Source organism: Euprymna scolopes, chromosome 37, assembly GCF_053919585.1.
Source record: "Euprymna scolopes isolate OS-2025 chromosome 37, ASM5391958v1, whole genome shotgun sequence".
NCBI classification, from domain to species: domain Eukaryota; kingdom Metazoa; phylum Mollusca; class Cephalopoda; order Sepiida; family Sepiolidae; genus Euprymna; species Euprymna scolopes.
The window spans coordinates 74,783,081-74,804,445 of NC_136518.1; positions in this window are offsets into that span (position 1 = coordinate 74,783,081).

Genomic DNA, 21,365 nt, shown 5'->3' on the forward strand with positions numbered 1-21,365 from the left:
ATTTGGTGAGATTTTATTATCTCCCTTGTCTGGTGTAATTTAAAATATTCCCCTGTAAAAATAAATTTTTTATCTATAAGAAAGAAAAAAAGACTATTTTTAGGACCGGATTTTTTTTCAATTTTCGATACTTATCAGATGAATTTCTGCACAAAAACATATCTGAGAAAACTGCCAGGCATATAAATTACCTTTATGTGGAATTTGTAAAAGATAAGCTCAGCTGTTTCGGAATCTGAGGAAGGAACTCTCACATGCACGCGCACACAAAGTGGTATATATATATATATATATATATATATATATTGTGAAATAACATTAGCCAAGGTTCTTAGATGAGAATATTTCATTTGGATTAGGATTAGTGTAGAGTTTACATTCTTGTACAGCATACATACATAAAATCAAATGTCAAACTTCATTTTTAATTTATTCATCATGAAAAATTATAGAAATGTCAATAAAGCCTTTCTTAAGGGTTTTCGTCAGAAGTAAACAAAGGTCTGCATTGATTGTTTGGAAAACGCCGTGTGTATCTTTTAATGCGTTAATAAAATTCCTTTCAGTTAATCTGACTACAATCTCTCACATAATAAATACTGAGTATACCTTTGACGCTACTCACAAAATTGAATATTATGAAATATAAAAAATGAATAAAAACAAGGTAATATGATCCCAAGAACTCAGTCCATGGAGTTCTTCATTCAGTTGTAGACATTGGCAGATGGTTTCACAAGTGTGTGTACAAATTCATTTAGTGCTTTAAAAAATAATACATAAAAAAACTCCAGAGGTCCCTTTTACCAACAAACTCATTAGGAGTTAATCATTGGTGTAGCACAGAAATGCAAAAAACGAATTAACTTGTCACGAAAGAGCAAATACTCGGGGATATACAAGAAAAGAATAAATATATATATATATATATATATATATATATATATATATATATATATATATATATATATATATATATGCTAAATTTTAGCCTAACTAGTTCCTATGGGAATGAAACGTGGAAGAGTTTGTAGCTTAATTGCCATATATATATATATATATATATATATATATAACATACTATCTAGCTCTACTCATGTATTAAGCATTGTCGAAGTAAATAATGAGAATTGAAACAAAATATTACATCTGATAACATTCTATGTGGATACGTGAAATAAAACATATCAAATAAACTGTAACGAAGTTTGAAAAACAAATCCAATTTATTATTATTATTATTATTATTATTAAACTTTACCTTTGTTTTTGAAATTGATTTCCATTCGAATCGATCTGAACTATAAAAAATTAACTTGTATGCTATTACCTGATTTTGTTTCTTTAGATTTTCCTATTTCATCTAATGAAATTTTCTATTCATAGTTTTCAAAGCAGCTTCAAATAATAATTAAAAATATATATATATGTGGTGCCAGTTGCACATTGCAATTTATGAGTGTTTGTGCAGCAATATCGCTTTACCACTTTATCAGTATTATTCTTTATGCATTATTCTCATGCATATGCAGTGATGGACATGCAATTTTTCATGCATTCACGCCAAACTTTGTATACTGAAATAGGATAGAACTTGAATGCCTACGAGACACTATCCTTGAGTGTCTCTCTCTGTACAGGGGTTTGTCAGAATAATCTGACATAAGTATACGTTTCCCTACAAGTAAACCCTTACTAAATATTAAAAAAACCATAGTATTCACGACCCAAATAAGATATCCTTGGTAATACTAGCCAACACTGGCTTTTACAAGGAATGAAGCACCTTCTCCAAGTGATGTTACTTCAAGTAACAGCACGAAGCTGGATACTCCACCAGACAAATTCTTGTCCGGGAATTCAGTAAGACTAATAAACTAAAAAGAAAAAGATATACTACAACGTATTAAAATGGTCAATTGGGGAAAAGAAAATTATGCTCTCAACTTTTTTACTAGCTCGGTGTTTGAGACGTAAAGAGGAACTTTAATGGAATATTTGAATATCTACGTATTTCATATAGAGATCAAATGTTAGCGTAAGAAAGGAAGCCTCTTGATTATATATACAGCATTTCCTCAGTGTAGATATTCTTCAAGTGATGTTACCTAAAGTAACAGCACGAAGCTAGATACTCCACCAGACCAGATGAATTCTTGTCCTGGAATCCGGTAAGACCAAACAATCACAAGAAAGATATACTATGACATATTTAAATGGTCAATAATTGGAGAGAGGGAAATTATGTTCTCAACTTCTTTCCTAACTCAGTGTTTGAGAGGTAAGGAAGAACTTTAATGGAATATTCGAATATTGGCGTATCTCATATGGAAATAAGGTCGTGGATATGACCTTAAACTATATCCGATGATGAGGCCTCAGCTTGCAGGCTTTGAGGAGTCTAGAGCCATCCTTTAATTGCCATTGCTCCCAGGTCCTGGAGTGACAGTACCTGTTAGGGTCCCAACTATGGGTTAAATAGAAACCGGCTTGACAAAAAAAAAAAAATATATATATATATATATTCTATTAAAGAATTTTTCTTTAAAATCACTGGATTCAGCATTAAATAACCTGAAAAGGGTTGATATGCTGTAAAACAAAAACAAGCAAACCATACAGAGATGAAGTGTTAGCCCCAGGAAAGGGTCCCCTTGATTTCTGAGAACTTTGACTGAAGTAATGAAACCAAAGAGAAATAGGATGCTTATTTCAATGTTAAACTCCTGTGCCAACATATATGTTCGAATGTGTATGTAGATAGGCTTCCTTGCGGTGAACAACTGCATAATTTTCTTGACAACCATGACTACCTAAACTTAATATTCTGACATGGATGAGGTTGACAGCTTAGTATGACTACCAAATCGTCTTCTCAAAACTAAATGTTCTCTTACAGTTCCTTTTCTTTCTCTCTTTTTATAAGAGAGAGAGATAGAGTAAAAAAATGACAAAAAAAAACTGTGTATTGAGTGGGAGATGGAGAGAGGCAGGCAGATGCTGCCAATCTTCTTTTGTGGTGATGATTAAAGAGAATTGCTTTTGTTGTCAAAGTGCCTGGCATGGAGGCCTTTTGTCATGCAAATGGCGATCAGCCCTCTCCTTTCTTAAGCCTGTCACCCACATGACAAAATGCTGGGTGACCAATTGTTAGGGCTGGGGTTTTAGTGGATCAACTCTGTTGACTGCTGCTGATGGCTGGCACTGGAGGTTGGAGATTTAGAACGGTGATAAGGACTGATCCATTTTCCATTCTTCTCTTGATAATTCTGAGGCTATGCACAATTTCCTTGTCTTTTTTGCTTCCTCGCAAGGGTAAAATTAAGCACAAAATCAGTTTATGTCAGATGTACGGTGCCCCAAAATGGAGCACTCTTAACGTGACAAAAGAAAATTTAGTCAAGAAGTATTATTTCTCCGTCTCTGACTGAGTGCAGAACAAGTACTGCACTTTGATCACAACCCAAAGGCCCTAGAGTTCATAGACAGTATCTTTATTCATTTATCTCGTGTTATTAAAAAAAATAATCATGATAACAATAAACTCTGTACTTGTTTCCAGCTGATTACTGATTGAATAAATCAATAATTGATAAATCAATAACCGAACAAAAATAATACAAAAAAAAACTGATTACATTTTTATTTTATTAATTATCAAAAAATAAAGAAGGACTAATCAAACAACTAAATTATAATCAGATTTTCGCTTGGAGAAAAGGATCAATTGTGCAGCGAGGATGGCGCTGATGTTTACCTGGACAATAGGCAGAGAAATTCTCTGAAGCGGCTATTCACATTCTCTATTTTCCCTTTTCATAATGACAGCCTTTCAAACAATATCTGGCAGACTATCGATTGCTTATGAACTAAGATCTCAGAAACTGCTTGGAAAATTAGATCTGACTAACTGTACCTACTCGGCGTTATCCGGGAGCTAACAAAAACAATATTAACTAGTTTATGAAGAAACGAAATCCATCTTGGTGACTTTAATTTCTTAATCTTGAGAAACAAAAAAAAATAAAAATAAATAAAAGAAGAAAAGTTAGTATACTAAGGGGCGTTCAAAAAGTAATGCCTCCTATTTTTATTCCGCCTGAACGGATCATGAGGGATTACAAATTGCATTGTTATGATGACTGAACTTATGCATTCATGACATCAAAGTTTCATCTCTCTGTTGCAGATATTGACAGTGTGAGACTCTAAGAAAGCAATTCCTGTCATGGATGTGTGTCGGAAGCAGATATGCGATATTGTATTCCTGGCAAAAGTGCATTGAAAATAGTGGTGACTGCAGAAAAATAAAAGGTCACTTGTTTTTATAGTACCACTCCCATCTTCATAGCTGTTTAACTTTTTGAGCTTAAAAAAAAAGGCTTTACTTTTCTAACGACCCTCATAATTGCACACGGTTACTTCCTTTTAACCTGTTTTGATGAGTAAATGAAAATGTATCCACTGTAACAGTTTCATTAGCCTGAATAAGTATTCTCAGAAAAAAAAAACTGAAGCGAAATAAAATATATGCATGTCAATAACATAATGGAAAGAAAAAACAGAACAAAATAGTTTAGTTTAAATAAAGTATTGATGTGGCAGGCAGGTTTCTATTTAGGTCTGACATGCAAAGTCCAATAAGATAACTTTATTTGTTATATATATAAGATTGTTACTCTCGCTTCCCTTATTTCGCCTTTTAGTCCTCACATTCCAGAAGTTTCTGTTTCTGACAAAGGGGGATGAATTGTTGTTGTTTCTGGGTCAGAATCTGTTCCATTTAACGCTTATATCATTGGCAAATTTTTGACCTTGAAATACTTTTTTTTCTCTTTTTTTTTTTAATTTTTTTTTTAGCTCTCTATATCAAATGGCTTCATACCTTATCTGGAGCGATTTCCATAAAAATATATTTGTTTATTTTGATATAAAAGCCAACTACGTCCAAGGATGGAGTATTGCTGCCATATCTGGACAGGAGCTGCTAAAAACAGCCTATCCTGCCTTGATAGAGTACAAAATAGACTTTGTAGCCTAGTGGGAGATGCCCTTTTCTCTTCCCTGCAACCTCTCTCCCACAGAAGGGACGTTGCGAGCCTGTTGTTGTTTTATCGTTACTTCCATGGGAAGTGCTCATCTGAGCCCCAATCTCTGGTCCCCCCCCCCTCGCTAATCTTTCATGAAAAACACCCGTCTAGCTGAAACCATTGTCAGTAATTTTCCCAGCTCTTTATCTGTGCCTAAATCAAAATGTAGATTCCATGAACAAAGCTTCTTTCTTAAAACTGCACGCCTGTGGAACTCTCTTCCGTTTACTTGTTTCCCACCTGACTACAACTTGGATGTCTTCAAGTCCAACATAAGTAAGGCACTTTATCAGATCTCCATTACTAGTGATATACTATCCCATTGATTACTGTACACGCAATAACCTTTATCCCCGAGTGGCTTCTGGGCCTTGATAAGTGGTGACTTCCTTGTTAAAAAAAAAAAAAGAAAAGGAAAAGATGCAAATTTTGGCAATTTCAAATTCTCATACCTTTGTATTGGTCATTCTGACTGTTGCCAAGTAAAAATGGTATTTTATTTTTATTTTTACAACCATATTTAATTCTATATTTTAGCAGTGTGTATGCGTATTCTTGTTAATGTTATTTGCTGTCTTAGTTTTCGTGTTAGGATGCTGGATATCAAAAATAAAATCCATATAAATTTAATGCAAACTGTGCATGTCCGTGATGACTGGTTATGTTTAAAGCAATCATCAGATCGTTATAAGTAAAATAAACGTACATATGAGAATAAAATAAGATCCGATGGAGATGCAGAAAAATCTAAAATTCAACGTTTTGTCCACCTGTTATGTGTGCTTTATCAAGAGCGAAAAGTGCTCATGTAACAGTTGGGCGAAAACTTTGAGGTTTAGGTCTTCCACATTTCCATTTTTCTGGGTTTTGCTTGCTTGTCCTTCATCAACCTCTTCCTGTACACACTGGATCAGTTTGGGGGCATAATCGATCAGTGGATGATGTCATCACTGTGAGGCAGAATTAGATACAATAGGTAATATGACAAAATGCTGACATCATCTATCAAATCAGAAGGACGGAATTTAGATCATTTATGTAGATGAACCGTGATACATGTATCCTCTACGAAATGAACCTGTAGACTCGTGTGTGTGTGTGTGGGTTCGGGTTTTGGCTATGACCTAATTTGCTGATATTTTTACATGTCATTAAATATGAAACCTTTTTTCTTACCAACTCTTTTACATTCAATTCTACCGTTTTCTTTTTGCTTTTATTTTTCTGGCTGGCTTCGTTTCTGCTTCTCCCCTTCCCTCCCTCTTTACCTTTTCATGTGCATTGCTGATTTGTTTGTTTGTTTTGTAATTAGTATCACATTTCACGTTTTATTTGGAAGTTTTTCCATTAAATAAAATTTGATTATATTGTATCGTTATTCATTGATTTCTTCACAACATTTTGTTGGTTTTGATCCAAATTGTTTTTTTCCATACAGATGCAAAATTGGTCCAACTTTAAGATCGGCACGATGAGCCCCCCCCCCTCCGCAATCTTACAGCTGAACCAATTAGTGAAATTGACACAACAGTTCAAATCCTGGCTAAGCCATTGTGTCAATTCCACTAATACCTTTGGGAAAGATATGAATCCAACTCTTCTTTTCCTAATTAGGGGCGAAATAGCAGAGTAGACTCAACTCTAGAGGCTAGAGAAGGCCAACTAGTTTGACTACCCCCCCCCCAATCTCTGATTGCTCCACATCTAATTAAGCGATGAGCGGAGGAGCTAAGTCATTTAAACAAAACGAAAAAAACAAAAAATTCAATGTCGCTGTCTTGTTTGCATCTCATTAAATTGTCTGTTTAATAACAAGGATAAACATTCTTTTAGGCTCACTTGAAACCTAGCAAAGAACAACTAAATTTTTATATATATTCCATCACCTCTCCCTTCTACCTATTTATTATTATTTTTGTCTCCTTAATTTAGAAATGTTTGATATATTTTTTTTTTTTTTTATAGTATGTCATCTAAATGGCTAAATGTAATTTGGATATTTTTGTGGTTCCAACTATTTTTGGGGAGAGATTGTTTGACAACGAATTTTTCGGTTTGTTCACGTTCTACTTGTGCAGAGTTGAATCAACTAATTAGCAAAAAAACAAGTGCTGATTAAACACCAGCCATAAGTTAATAGCTCTACCTATTTGCAGCGAGGGTAGTGCTGGGTATGTGTGACACAGGTGTACAAGTTGGACAGAAAAGAAACTGCTCTCTCTCTCTCTCTCTCTCTCTCTCTCTCTCTCTCTCGCACACACACACACACGCACGCACACAAACATGCACACACACACATGCTAAATTCAATTGAGATGTTGTTTTACCACAATTAGGCATAACATTACAGACCGCAAAAGTTCTAGATTGAAAATACACTCTTAATTTCTCCCTCCTTTGGGCTTTTCAGCAGGACACATCTTGATTCAGGATTTGAAAACAGATCCTCTGCAATTTAAGCCACCATGTCATACATAGTCTCACAACTATCATAGAACATGTGGTCTGTAACTTACATGGTTTGGCTTGGCTGCAGGGAAAATGGGGGGGAAAGTGTACAAAAGCACTTGGTGACATTTGAACACAAAATGTTTTTTTTCTTTTTTTCAAAACATAATTTACGGTTATGTCTTGTGATCATCTGTGTGTATTGAAAATGGGATAATGCCTCCAATCAGAATTAAAAAAAAAAACCGTGTATTATCCTAAATTGTTGCATTGAAATAGTTTAAAATAATTCAAATAAGAACTAAAACCACAATAGAAGCAACATATGACAATTATCATGTAACTTTGTAATGTTGGGGTATGTGTTTTATAACTTTAAGATGAATATGTGTGGACAAGAAACAATTGCTTTATAATGTATGTGTAGTAATTGTCTGTATTTTTGAGATGAGGTGTTTTCATTTATTGAGATTGTCAGACTGACTTCCTCATCTTGGTTGTTATAGTCACAACGTTTCAGCCGTTTTGCCCTCCGGCCTTCATAAGGTGTTTTGTATCGAACTGGGGAACCGGTTGTTAGGAGTCTTGAACCCAACCCCAGTTCGATACAAAACACCTGATGAAGGCCGGAGGGTAAAACGGCTGAAACGTTGTGACTATAACAACCAAGATGAGGAAGTCAGTCCGACAATCTCAATAAATGTATGTGTATTTTAAAAAAAAATTTCTTTAACTTTTTCAGCTTTTAAATAAATAAATCTATTACAAATTTGCGTTCTTCAGTATTGAGAAAAATAGATGAAATAGCTTTTTTGTTAATTTTTTTTTATTGTTTGAAGCTAAACATTAAACAAATGTCTTCAAAATTGGAAAGGACAATCCTGATAATTCATTTTATGAATTAAAATTAATGTGGTTTTAAAAACATAATCTAAAAACAATAAAGTTTTGTTTTTAAGTGCTGAAGGAAGAATGTCTTCTTTTTTTTTTATTTTAGTCTCTTTGCGATTTTTTTAATTCACTGACTAATATTTTCAGCTGGTGATTTAATCAACCATTTCCGCAGTATTTATTTATTTTATTTTTTTTCAATTTTACATTTTTCTTTCTGCTACAAAAGGTGACTGGAGTTTGATGTTTCCATGACAACCGTGAATGGTGTCTTTCGACTTTGGTTGTTCCACTGAAATAATTAAGCAACCTAATGATAGTCCCTTCCCGATATGACAACATCACCACGACCGCTGCCAATCATCCTAGAGTTCTCACGGCAGATTATGGTGACATCTTTGGAGAGAAAACTTCCTATTCATCGTCCTTTTTAAAACAAAAAAGTTGTCTTGAACCACAACTTAATATTAATTAATAGGCAAATATACTGACACATAAATGTGGTCGTTTAAATTAAGTTATAATTTTAAATAGTTTTATTCAATTAATTTAATAACGAAAAGATTAATAAAATTTAATCAAAATAATAATGGCAAGCATTTAAGTCATTCTTAATAGACTACGAGAATGCAGTTGAAATTCCATGATCGCTTATCTACCATGTTCTTTTCCAAATAATTATCAGCTACATATTCTTAAAATTAATAAAATGGATGTCATTTTTTAAGACAGTGATAGCAAAATTTCATTTATGTCATCGCATTCGACTTTTTGGAACAGTAAATTTTTAAGTAAATTTTTTTTTTTTTTTATACGAATATTTGTCAATTATATTTTGTTTTTCCTTTCGCCTTTGCTCTTATTTTTCTCTTTACCCCTTTGCTCGTATTTCTTGCTTCTGCCTCCTTGCCCCCCTTTTTACCCAATGTCTTTTTGCGCCTCTTTTTTGCTCTCTACGCCCCCCCCCTTTGCTCTCTACGCCCCCTCCTTTGCTCTCTCTACATCTTGTCTCTCACTTAGCTCTCTACATCTTTTCTCTCACTTTGCTCTCTACATCTTTGCTCCCCCCTTTCTGTTGCCCTCTTTTTTGCCCCCTTTGCCCTCCTTTTTTGCTCTCTACCCGTTTGCCTTCCTTTTTTTTCTTGCTGTACTTTGCCTCTTTTTCTTGCTTTCTATCTCTATGTCTTTGATATTTGTCTTTCCCTTTCTCTCTTTCACTATCTTTATTTCCTTATCACTTAAAAAAAAAATTTATATTCTTTCCCATCTGTCTTTGGTTTTCCTTTTTTTATATATCAGTGCCAAGATTTTCTTGGAAGGATTTGGGAAGAAGAGATGATTTCGGATTTTAGATATTTTCTCTTCCTCTTCGTATTGCTAATTTTCACAGATATAGCTTATCATCACCTCTACTTCCCTAAGCCCGTGTCTCTTTCTTTGTCATTTTCTTTCCCCGTCTCTTGCTCTTTCTTTCCCTCTCTCTTCATCTTTTACTGCTCAATCAAATCTGAGATTATTCTGGGCATTATACGTGAACACTACTTGGCAGGATTTGTTGGCACTGTTTTACCTTAATCTTTGTTATAATAGGTAACTCATTTTTTGTCAGCCTTCGTTCGTGAAACCCTAACCTACACTCCTACATAATCCTACCTGCTTCTCATATCAGCCTTGGCCAAACAATTATTAAAATAAATATCAATCAGCAGCATCTCTCAAGCTTTTGATGATTTATCTTCATCAGGATAATGTTGCCTTCAAGAAAGATCTCAACAAACAGGAACTTTTGTTTTTTTTACGTTTTTCTTTTTCTTTTCTTTTTTAATCTTCCAAGAACTTTTGCTTTGTGACAAAGAACTCAAAAGAAAGAATTTCACTAAACACTTTTCCTGGAAGCCAAATCCTTTTAAAATTTTCACCATCATCCACGATCCATTTCCCCTCCAACCAGCACGCTTATCTTTTCTCTATTTACTTCTGTTCTACTTCTCTTCTTTTACCTCTTTCACTCACTTTCCCCCCTCTCTTTGCTGCCTTATTTCCCAATTTACTTTGCCCCTCTTTCATTAACGTCTCATTTTCCCCGTTGTTGCAGACTCACTTTCCTCCTTACACGTTGCCGCCTCACTTTCCTCCTCACACGTTGCCGCCTCACTTTCCTCCTCACACGTTGCTGTCTCACTTTCCCTTCTCTTGTTGCTACCTCACTTTCCTCCTCGCACGTTGCCATCTCACTTTCCTCCTCACATGTTGCTGTCTCACTTTCCTCCTCACATGTTGCTGTCTCATTTTCCTCTTCGCATGTTGTAGTCTCACTTTTCTCCCCGCACGTTGCCGTCTCACTTTCCTCCCCGCACGTTGCCGTCTCACTTTCCTCCTCGCACGTTGCCGTCTCACTTTCCTCCTCGCACGTTGCCATCTCACTTTCCTCCTCGCACGTTGCGGTCTCACTTTCCTTCCTCATATGTTGCCGTCTCACTTTTTCCCTCTCTCTTTAATGTCTCCTATCTCCTCTCTCTCCTTCAGTTCCAAGGTTTTATTTTTTTCAAATATAACAGCAAGAATATTATAAAGTGCATTGTTTATATGGATATTTGGAATAACAAAGGATGGAAAAGAGATACGTATGTTCATACATAAAACGGGATATTTATATGCAATGCACTTATTTGGTTTTCCCTACAACTGAACTCTTTTGTGTCTGTGGATGTTGAACTTATGACAGAAGCCTCATAATCTGCGGCGTTCTCTGATGTAATTACTAGTAGATAATAATTTGTGGAGGAATCTCAAAATTACTAAAACCTGGATTGTAGCAGTGTATACCTTCTTGTCAAATTCATAGAAGTAGACTCGATCCATTCTGGATGGTAATTGCGATGAAGATGAATACAAATTCTTTATTTTACTTGTATAACAGACATGGAGGTATTAACAGTCGATATATTTGCATTAAATGTGTTGTATTGCATGTTAATACTATTACTGGAAAGAGTGACACTTGAGTCTTTTTTCGAGGTGATCGAAGCTAAATGTAATTGTATATTCCACAAGGGATGTTTTGTAAATGTTTCCAGTTGAGCTTATTTGTCCCCCCCCTCCCTTCTTCTCTATCATCAGTATTTGTATTCTTCCCTGACAGGTTGAGATAAAAGAGTCCATGATGTAGCCATGTCACGAGCAAATCTATTATAGATGATAATGTGAGAGAGAATAAATAAATGCAAGTAGATGTGTACATCTTAAAGAAAATATTCCTTCCAGCGTAATGTCTTTTTTCCTCTGAAGGGAAATATTTTCTTCCCTATGGCAAACATATATATATATATATATATATATATATATATATATATATATATATATATATATAGAAATAATAAGCATATAAAAATGTCACTGAAACGATTGCTCTGTCTCATACCCAACTGGGCTATGTTGGTTTCTGTTATCGATTGAAGAACTGCGGGATTTATTTATTTATTTATTTATTTATTTTTTTTGCGTAGCCATTAAAAAAAAAAAGGTTTACCTCCTTTACCCCCCCCCCTCTTTTTTTTTCTCAACACATTTCTCACTATCTAGATTCTCTCTTGTTGGGCGTTTCTCTCACTCCTTCACCTTCTCTACTTCTCTCTCTCTCTGTAGACTTTGCTCTCTCTCTCTCGACTCTTTGCTCTCTCTCTCTTTCTCTCTCTAGACTCTTTGCTCTCTCTCTCTGTAAACTCTTTGCTCTCTTTCTCTCTGTGTATACTCTTTGTTTTCTCTCTCTCTAGATTCTTTGCACTCTTTCTGTAGACTTTGCTCTCTCTCTCTCTCTCTCTCTCTCACACACACACATGCACACACATCCCATTTATTCTAGCCTTTTTCTCTCATGTTGCTCCTCCCCTCTGAACTCTCCCCGCTACCATTCTCCTTTTCCTTTTCTTTTTTAATGGCTTCTTATTTCTCCCTTGCCAATAAATATTATGATGCCCTGGAAATTTATCTCTATATCTACAGTATTAGTATTTTCTTTCTCTCCAATCGCCTACCTCCCTCTTGTTTAACAAACAAATCGGCACAGCTGGAAAAAACTGGATGTATACATATTTTTTTGATTTTTTTTTTTTTTTTTTTTTTTTTTTACATATTTCCCCAATTGACTTGATATTGCCTTTGAAAAATGTCTTCAGTTACCAAACAAAAAAAAGCCAACATTATTATTCATGTATATGTGGAATTGGCTTAGTGTGGTTGCTATAGACGAGGGACTGTATATTAAGTTTGAAGGGTTCGAGTGGCTGCTACACCACTTTTACAAATATCCTTAGGAAAGATATAAATTCATATATCCTTTCCAGATATTGATTAAATAGTATGGTAAACTAGCCTCTCAAGCCTTAGTTATATAACTCGTATCGCGTATAGAAGAAGGAAAATCAACGTCCTTGCCACTGAACTCTAGTAGTGCCAGTTCAGGAGACGTGCAGTTATACTCTTTGCATAAGCATCTTTACAATAGGTATCCAAAATATGCTTAACTATTATAATTTAATTCATAGAGATTTCATACTTGTTATTATTATAGAGCCAATTCTCTATTGATTATTATATTGTACCCGATATATAGTAGTTGCTGCCCGATATAGCCCGGTCATAAAATATGCTTAAATGTGATATTTTAATTTGTATAGATTTTGTATTCATTATTATAGTCAACTCTCTATCGATTATCATATTGTACCCAATATATAACAGTGATTTCAAAAGTAAAAAAAAAAGAAGAAAGAAAAATGACTGTGTCATCAACAACAATCGAAACCAAAAACGTTTAGCTCTCCATCCTTAGTCTTTACTGTTTGAACTATCATTAAATGGATAAGAAAACATATAAATGTATATTTGTGCATGCGTAGAACAACACATTAAGTCAACTTACGCCTGCCAAGTTCCATTTTTTTTTCTTTTCAATTTTGACCTCTTAGCAGCTATTTTTACTGGCTAAAAACAAAATCGAATTTGTTCACAAGTTCAACCCTCCCTATATAATATATATATATATATATATATATATATATATATATATATATATATATATATATATATATATATATATATATATATATATATATATATTATCAAGTTTCAAGTCTGTAGACCAAAAAGAGCAATCAATCGATTTGATTGAAAAGTGGTCGATTTTACTGATTTCGATGACAATAAAAATCTGAGAGTGTGAAACATTCGTTGATCATCATTCAATCCCGGGCAACCTCGGGTCTCCTTGCTAGTTATATATATATATATATATATATATATATATATATATATATATATATATATATATGCACATACACACACATATAAATTCACTGATAAGGAGTAGCCATGCTGTTTACCATCAAATGTAACTAATTTAACACCTTGGCAACACCTAACAACTACTTTACTCTTCACCCCCTCCTCCACAGCTGGAAACAAACTGAGATATGATATCTGTTGTTATGATCGCATGTTACTTATGAGTTTTCAGTTGAATGTTTTTTGGGTTTTTTTTATATTTTAGTCCGTAGTTTTTTAATGCTGGATAGTACTGGTTTTGGGAATCACCGGAATTTTCCACTGTCAAGAATAAAATTTATGAAACTAAAATGTCGGTGCATGGGATATTTGGTTTTAATCTCAAAATTTAATTATTCTCTGTACTTAATAGGTACAGAGAATAATTAATTAAACAGAACATAACAATTTGCATACATTTATTAAAAACAAAAAAACGAGCATATTCTTTATTTTTTTATAAGATTTGCCTATTTAATGTAATTATTTTCACGTTTTATCACCAAGAGAAATCTATATTCATCTATATTGCAAGCACTAAATGAGTGTTTAAAATATCACAAGAAACAACTCAATAGTTCTTGCGTTATAGTGCAGGTGACTAGAACTTTCTTTTTAAATTGGTTTTAAATGTTATAATAGCCCGATCACCTTCATTACATGAGAGCGACAGGGAAAGACGTGTCCGAAACATGGCCGGACAGAGTAACACGTGTTCGACATAACAGAGTCTTGTTAAGTACAGTGGAGTACAAGAAGACTTTTGAACAAGAGAAAAGACGTTATTCTAGAAGTACCTGTAAATAAATGTCTGTCTGTTTAAACTAGAAAAAAAAGTGAGTCGCATTTGTTCCTTGTTTTTGTTTCCTTGCGACTGTCTGCATAAAACGTGTGGGTCTCGAGTGTTGACATGTAACGACTACGTTACAAAATTACATAAAATAGCACAAAAAAACTTCTGATACATCTGTAGCTGATCACCTATGTGATTGCACTACAATAAAATAACACTTCGACTCCAATCTCCCTGATCTCTCTCTGTGGATCTCTGAGCAGTCAACTATATTTGACTGAACCGGCTTCCTCCCAGAAAGGAAGTTTCACGGGAATATCAAATTCAGAAGTGGTTCTCAATGGCATGTATATCCTGGTCAGGGGAGATGACAATCTTAGCTTTTTGTAGTTCTTTCAGGGAAGTGGCATTCTCAAATTGTCACCCAGCTGGTACAGACCAGGCTCAACATTACTTAACTTTGGTGATCTAATGAAAACCCGGTGTGTTAATGTTATTATACCGTATTATGTGTGTTATTAAAATATGCTAACAATTCGAAAATTCCAATTAATTTTTCAAATTGTAAAAGGATTTTATTTTTAATATGCTATTCAAATTTCCTGCTGATTTCCTTTGGAGTTAATTTGTGAGCCATGCCCCGGCACAAACTGTGTGTGTGTGTATATTGTTGTTAATCGTGATCAATGAGAAGAGCAGGATACTATTTTATTCAATTTAGGTAAACAAAATTACCATCAGTTGCTGCAATATATTTACTGTTTCAGTCTTAAGACATCGTCAGGCGACAATAAACCTCTGGTCTTATTCGAAGCCAGTCATTTTAATTGTTGTCTGCCGATATCTTAAGACTGAAACAGTAAATTTATTGTAGTGACTTATGGTAATTTTGCTTACCTAAATTGAATATAATAGTATGAACATGTTAATTATCGAAAAACAATTGTTTAAAACTTATATAATTCTTTGAGAATGGCTACTGAAATATATGAAAATGCTACGACAAATAGAAATAAAAGTATTGACATATCCATTGAGAATGTTCTTTATTCCATCAGTAAGAGAAAATTTGTACAAGTGAGAAGACCTGAAAAGCTACTGAAAATGAGACAAAATACTTTCTTGTCTTATACAACAAAACATATATAAACGGAGGTTCACTGTCTAAAATATTGTGATAAATATATGTGTTTATGTGTCTATAAAATGTATAGAAACAAGAAACACATCTGGGAAGTTGTGATATAAACGTATCGAAAGATATGCAATCCACAAGATTTACACAAATGAGTGCCTCCTATAGATTCATGGGTGTATCAGCAGATATAAATAATATGTAGGTGTATTTATTGGTTTTATAGGTGCTTATTTACTTGAGTGCACATCTCCATCTTCCGATGGAAACTGACAAATATTTCTCTTCCAACATTTCTTGAGTCGGGAGAGAGTCTTTTCTTTTTTTCTTTTTGTTCTTTTTTTTGTTGTTGTTGCGCGTTTCATGGTTTCTAATATTTGTCAATCACTCTCTGTCAGTATTGAGCGGTGACATGTTCTATCCAATATCTTCAATTTTTTTTTTTAATATATATAATCAACTTATTGATTTGTTATTACTAATAGGATCGGCGGAGTGGAAACATGTTTGAATATCTTGTTTTGCTTTTCTTTGACAGCAGCTATTTCTTTTTATAATTTTCTTAATCTCGAATAGAAATAAATAGCATTTGTAAGACGTGTAATTTTGATTTGATGTTAATGTCTTACTCAAACTAAGATTTGCATTCAAACCAAATCTGCTTAAAAGAAAGTGCGTGTGTGTTTAGATATAGCGCCAGTGTAAAGTGTAGATATATACAAGGTAGAACGATAAAATTGTCGCTATAACGAAAACAACACTACAGCTTTATTTTAAAACTCTTATTGAAAAAATCAATTCAGGTAATTTAATTATTAAATAGAGTTGACATTTATTCAATGTAACCACCTTCAGCCTTAATCACTGCCTCAATACGAGTCTGGAACTGGGAGCTCGGCAAAGGGCGGTGATCAAGGTGGTTTGGGTCTTGTAAGAGGTTATGTTGGTGATGTTCTCGACATATGACCAAATAAAGTAGTCCAGCAGGCTCCGGTTGGAGGAGGAGAGGGTCCAGTGAGAGAAGGGTACAAAGTCGTAGCATTCCTTCTGAAGCCAAACCTGGATCTCTTTGGACTTATAGGCTGGCACCGAGTTCTGCTGCCACATGCAGGGCTGCCGACAGCTACCTGATTGTACCAGGGGATTACCACACTCTTCAGCACATCCAGGCACACTTTGGTGTTGACTTTCAGGCCGACTTCAAAGATGTGAGATGGCATGATGTGGCCCTTACTTGAAACCACACTAAAGACCATAACCGTGACTGTAAACTTTGTTGAACTGTGCCTTCTGAGTTTGTATTTTAAGGATGCTGGCAATGGTCCTGTTGTCATAACTTGGATTGGTAGAGAGCATGAGTTGTGCAGCGGTGCATCTCTGATCTCACTCGTTGAACAGTGTGTCACTTTTAGACATGACAGAAAGCTCCTATCGCTCTTAGGCTTTGTACACAACGTGCCAACTAGTAGATGGTCTGTAACAAAAAAAAAAAAAAAATGAAAGTTGGTTTTCATCAAACGAAAATGGAATCAGGTTGTCTTTTCTAGAGCGACATTTTATTTGTTCCATCATGTAGTGTAGATATGGAGCCTAGTATAAAAAGTGTTGATTTACATGTCTCCCCACAAGGACAGAATTAGACACAAGGTCAGTTTTTAATATGGAGCAAACGATATTTACAGTTTTTCATATGGCAAAAAAAAGAACACTTCAGATCTCGACAAAAAAAAAAAAAAAAAAAAAAAAGAAGATTCCTCAGCCTAAAAGGATTTTTTGTTTACTGTCTGAAAACAGAAAAAAAAATGAACTGTAGTATCAGAACAGATATCATACTTTAGTCATAAGCCAAAATACTTTAATATGAATTAAATAATGGATTTCAAATAAATCATAAAAACATTGCTTTTTAAATGATGCTGCGTTTTGCATAGATAAATTCTGTAATTATATAAACGTATAAATTATTTATGAGGTTGAAAAATAGAAAACGTAATGAAGACATTAACATTTAAACAGGATTCATATGTAATTATTATCCATTTCTATCGTACAGCATTTATCTACCAAGACATGGGTATTCTTTGAAACACAATGTGTAACAGAGTATAGTGGCTGTATGCAAATGCCGAGCCGTGTGCTAAATGACGTCACGGTAGGGAAAAAAAGAACGTGTACACAGACATAGGAGCATGTTTGAATTGACCTTTGAGAAGACAAAGGTCAGAGAAGGAGCATAATCATTCAGGAAAAAACCCGGAAATAAATGACGCTATTACAAAAAAAAAACAAAACAAAAAAAAAAAAAAAACGAAAAGTTATCACTTTTCCTATGTTCCTTGCGACTGAGTCTACAACGTGTGGGTCCCAGGTGTCTACATATTAACGCATTCAAATGTTCACTCGAAAAATATCTAAATATATAAATCGTGTAGAGATATTTACAAATGATAAATATTTTTAAAAATTTGATGTATCATTGTGAATTTTTTTTTTTTTTTTGACATGGTGTGCTTATTATAATGAACAACTTGCTTTATTTTCGTTGCCTTTCATTGCACAGACCTTTATGCTGCACAAGCATGTATATATTTTCATACATCTCGTCTCTACAGCATTTCATTTTGAAAGAAATAAACAATAAGATGAAAAAAATCTTTGAATTTGGAATATAGATGTTTTGTTATTTATTTGTATATACTCTGCGGTTATATTTAACATACATTGAGCTTTATAAATAAAAAGATTGATATAAATAAAGGGTGAAATATAATTGAATAATATATATATATATATATATATATATATATATATATATATATATATATATATATATATATATATTCAACCACTCTGATGAATCATAGACGACAAAACACGTGTCAGTGGATAATTATATTTTAAAAATAATACATATGCTGCTCCCCATTTTGAGATACCAAAATTGGTTAAAGGGAAAATTATTCCCAACTCGCTTTTAGATAAAAATACACTTTCATATATATAATTGAATTCGTTCAAAAAGTATCGCAAAACAATATATATATATATATATATATATATATATATATATATATATATATATATATAATTTTTTATTTTCTTTGTAAATATAGTCATATCTTGCTACAATGTGCAGATATAAGATAAGAACGTTGAACCATGCTATACGTTAGACATGGTAAAATATTTTTCTCCTCTTGAATTAAAAAAAAGTGCTTAAACTTTTCTTAATTTTCAAAATGTTTCTTGTCTGATGAGATCAATAATGACCGAAACGGTTCGCACATTGTAGAAAGATATGACTATATTTACATAAAGAAAATAAAAAAAAATTATAAATTTGCTCTCTTTGATTGAGCACTATCAACGACTCTTGTTGGAATTCAATGATTTTTATCTTTTGAATATTTTTCAACCTGGAATGAATTTCATGATGTTAACCATCTTACAATTTATTTCTTTAAGTACGTTGACATTCACAATTCTTGACGGTGACTGTTTCGTAGCGCAAAATCATCCATTGCATAATAAAAATAAAAGGTAATTGCAACTTCTCTTCCAATTTTCAGATTTTGTAATCATGCCCAAATGCATTTTATTTTCTTTTAATGGATTGATAGTTGCTATTTCTTCTGAGGAGTTAATGGCAGAGTAGATTCATTGATTGATATAATAATTAAATGAATGATTTTGTGCTACGAAACAATTGCTGTCAAGAATTGTAAATGTCAACGTAATTAAAGGAATAAATTGTAAGATGGTCAACATCATAAAATTTGGAATATAGACTTTTGTCATCTGTTTATCATATATATATTGTGTGTGTGTGTGTGTGTGTGAGGGGGGATATACTTCAATTTCACCCTTTACTTATACGAATCTTTTTATTTATGAAGCTTGATATCTGTTAAATATAACCACAGAACATATACGAATATATATAATCTACTATTATATAAAAAAGAACTTTGTGTGTCTGTGAGTTCATATCCTATAGACCCGAAAACTGCTGGGTCAATTTTTATGAAATTCATCATGAAGGTACTTTATGTACCTGGCAATGTTCTTAGATAGGTTTTTTTTTTTTGTTGGAATCTCTTCGAGAAGTACTGATAATCAAAATAATCTGATGAAAGAAAAAACAGACGATTTTGACTAAAGTTAACAGTTTATACAGCCTAACATTACAAGTGCATTTTGCAATGATACTTGACTTTTTCATTTTAAACTTAAATTCAAGCCATTTTCACCGGCATACGTGAGGCATAAAATCAGCAGTATGTACTTTGATATGACCAGGGTGCGTTAAAATGAATTGAAGCATAATACTTGACTTTTGTATTTTAAACTTTAATGCAAGCCATTATATATAAAAATGATTTATAAAATCAACAGTGGGTTCTCTACAGTGCAATGTAGACTACAATATATTGTGAACATATGAAGCTTCTTCCAGATGCATCGCGATGAATCCCAAATTAGAGCAGATAATCAATAGATTTGAACAAAAAATGAGTAATTTCACAGATTTCAATAACAATAAAAATATGGGACTATTTATTATTATTATTATTTATTAATCATAATTCAATTTCGGCCAACCTCACCCTGCTAGTATATATATATATATATATATATATATATATATATATATATATATAAATTTAAGTGGGTCAACTAAGTGTAGACCTAAATGTATTTAAAATAGGACATTTTTTTTTAAAATAGGACATTTTTTTTCTCTCGTATCAAAGTGAAATTATCGACTGCTATTAAATTTAGCAAAGGTCAAATGTTATGAGAGAAGGGTTTGCTACACAAATACAGCATAGAACAGGCAAAATGATAGTTTTAAATTGTACAGGAAAGACATAACATATTCATTGTTTTTGGAATCTGAGTTTGGTCATGGAAAATTTAAACAGCTAGATTCCTTATTTATTTGTTTCCCTATATGAGCAGAGTTAGACACAAGATCAATTTTTAATGTGGAGAAAATCCAGCCCCTCCTCGAAAAGTACTTTGGATTGGGGCCAAAAAGGACATATAGGTCACATTTTTTTTTTCTAGTGTGTGTATGAAAAGAAATTCAAAAATCCACATATAAGATGGTAACAAATTTATTTCAACCTAAGGAGGTCGCTGTAGTCAAATTAAATTATAGTCTTTAATGTGGATTGTAAATTGTTCATACCTTCCCATTATTGTATATTGCTCTGTATTTTATATTCGGTTTTCTATTCAAGATTTACCTATTAAAGGCTTTGCAGTCAAGGCTATCTTAATTCTGGAAGGGCGTTCCAAAAATAATGCCTCCTATTTTTTTTATCCGCCTGAATGGGTTGGAGAGAATTCTTATGATGACTGAACTTATTCATTCATGAACTGAAAGTTTCATCTCTCTGATGCATATATTGACAGTGTGAGGCTCTAAGAAAGCAAACTCTCTCATGCGGCATGCATCAGAAGAAGAAATGCATAATTGAATTTTGAGCAAAAGTGCTTTGAGAATGGTGGTGACTATGTAGAAAAATAAATTCTGGCACTTCAACTTTTCAATTATAAAAATAGGAGGCTTTGTTTTTGAAACGACCCTTGTGTGTGTGTGTGTGTGTGTGTGTGGTGTCAATTCATGTGAAATCACCTTTTTCTTGACCCTATTCCCTCTGCTTCACTATTTGTTACT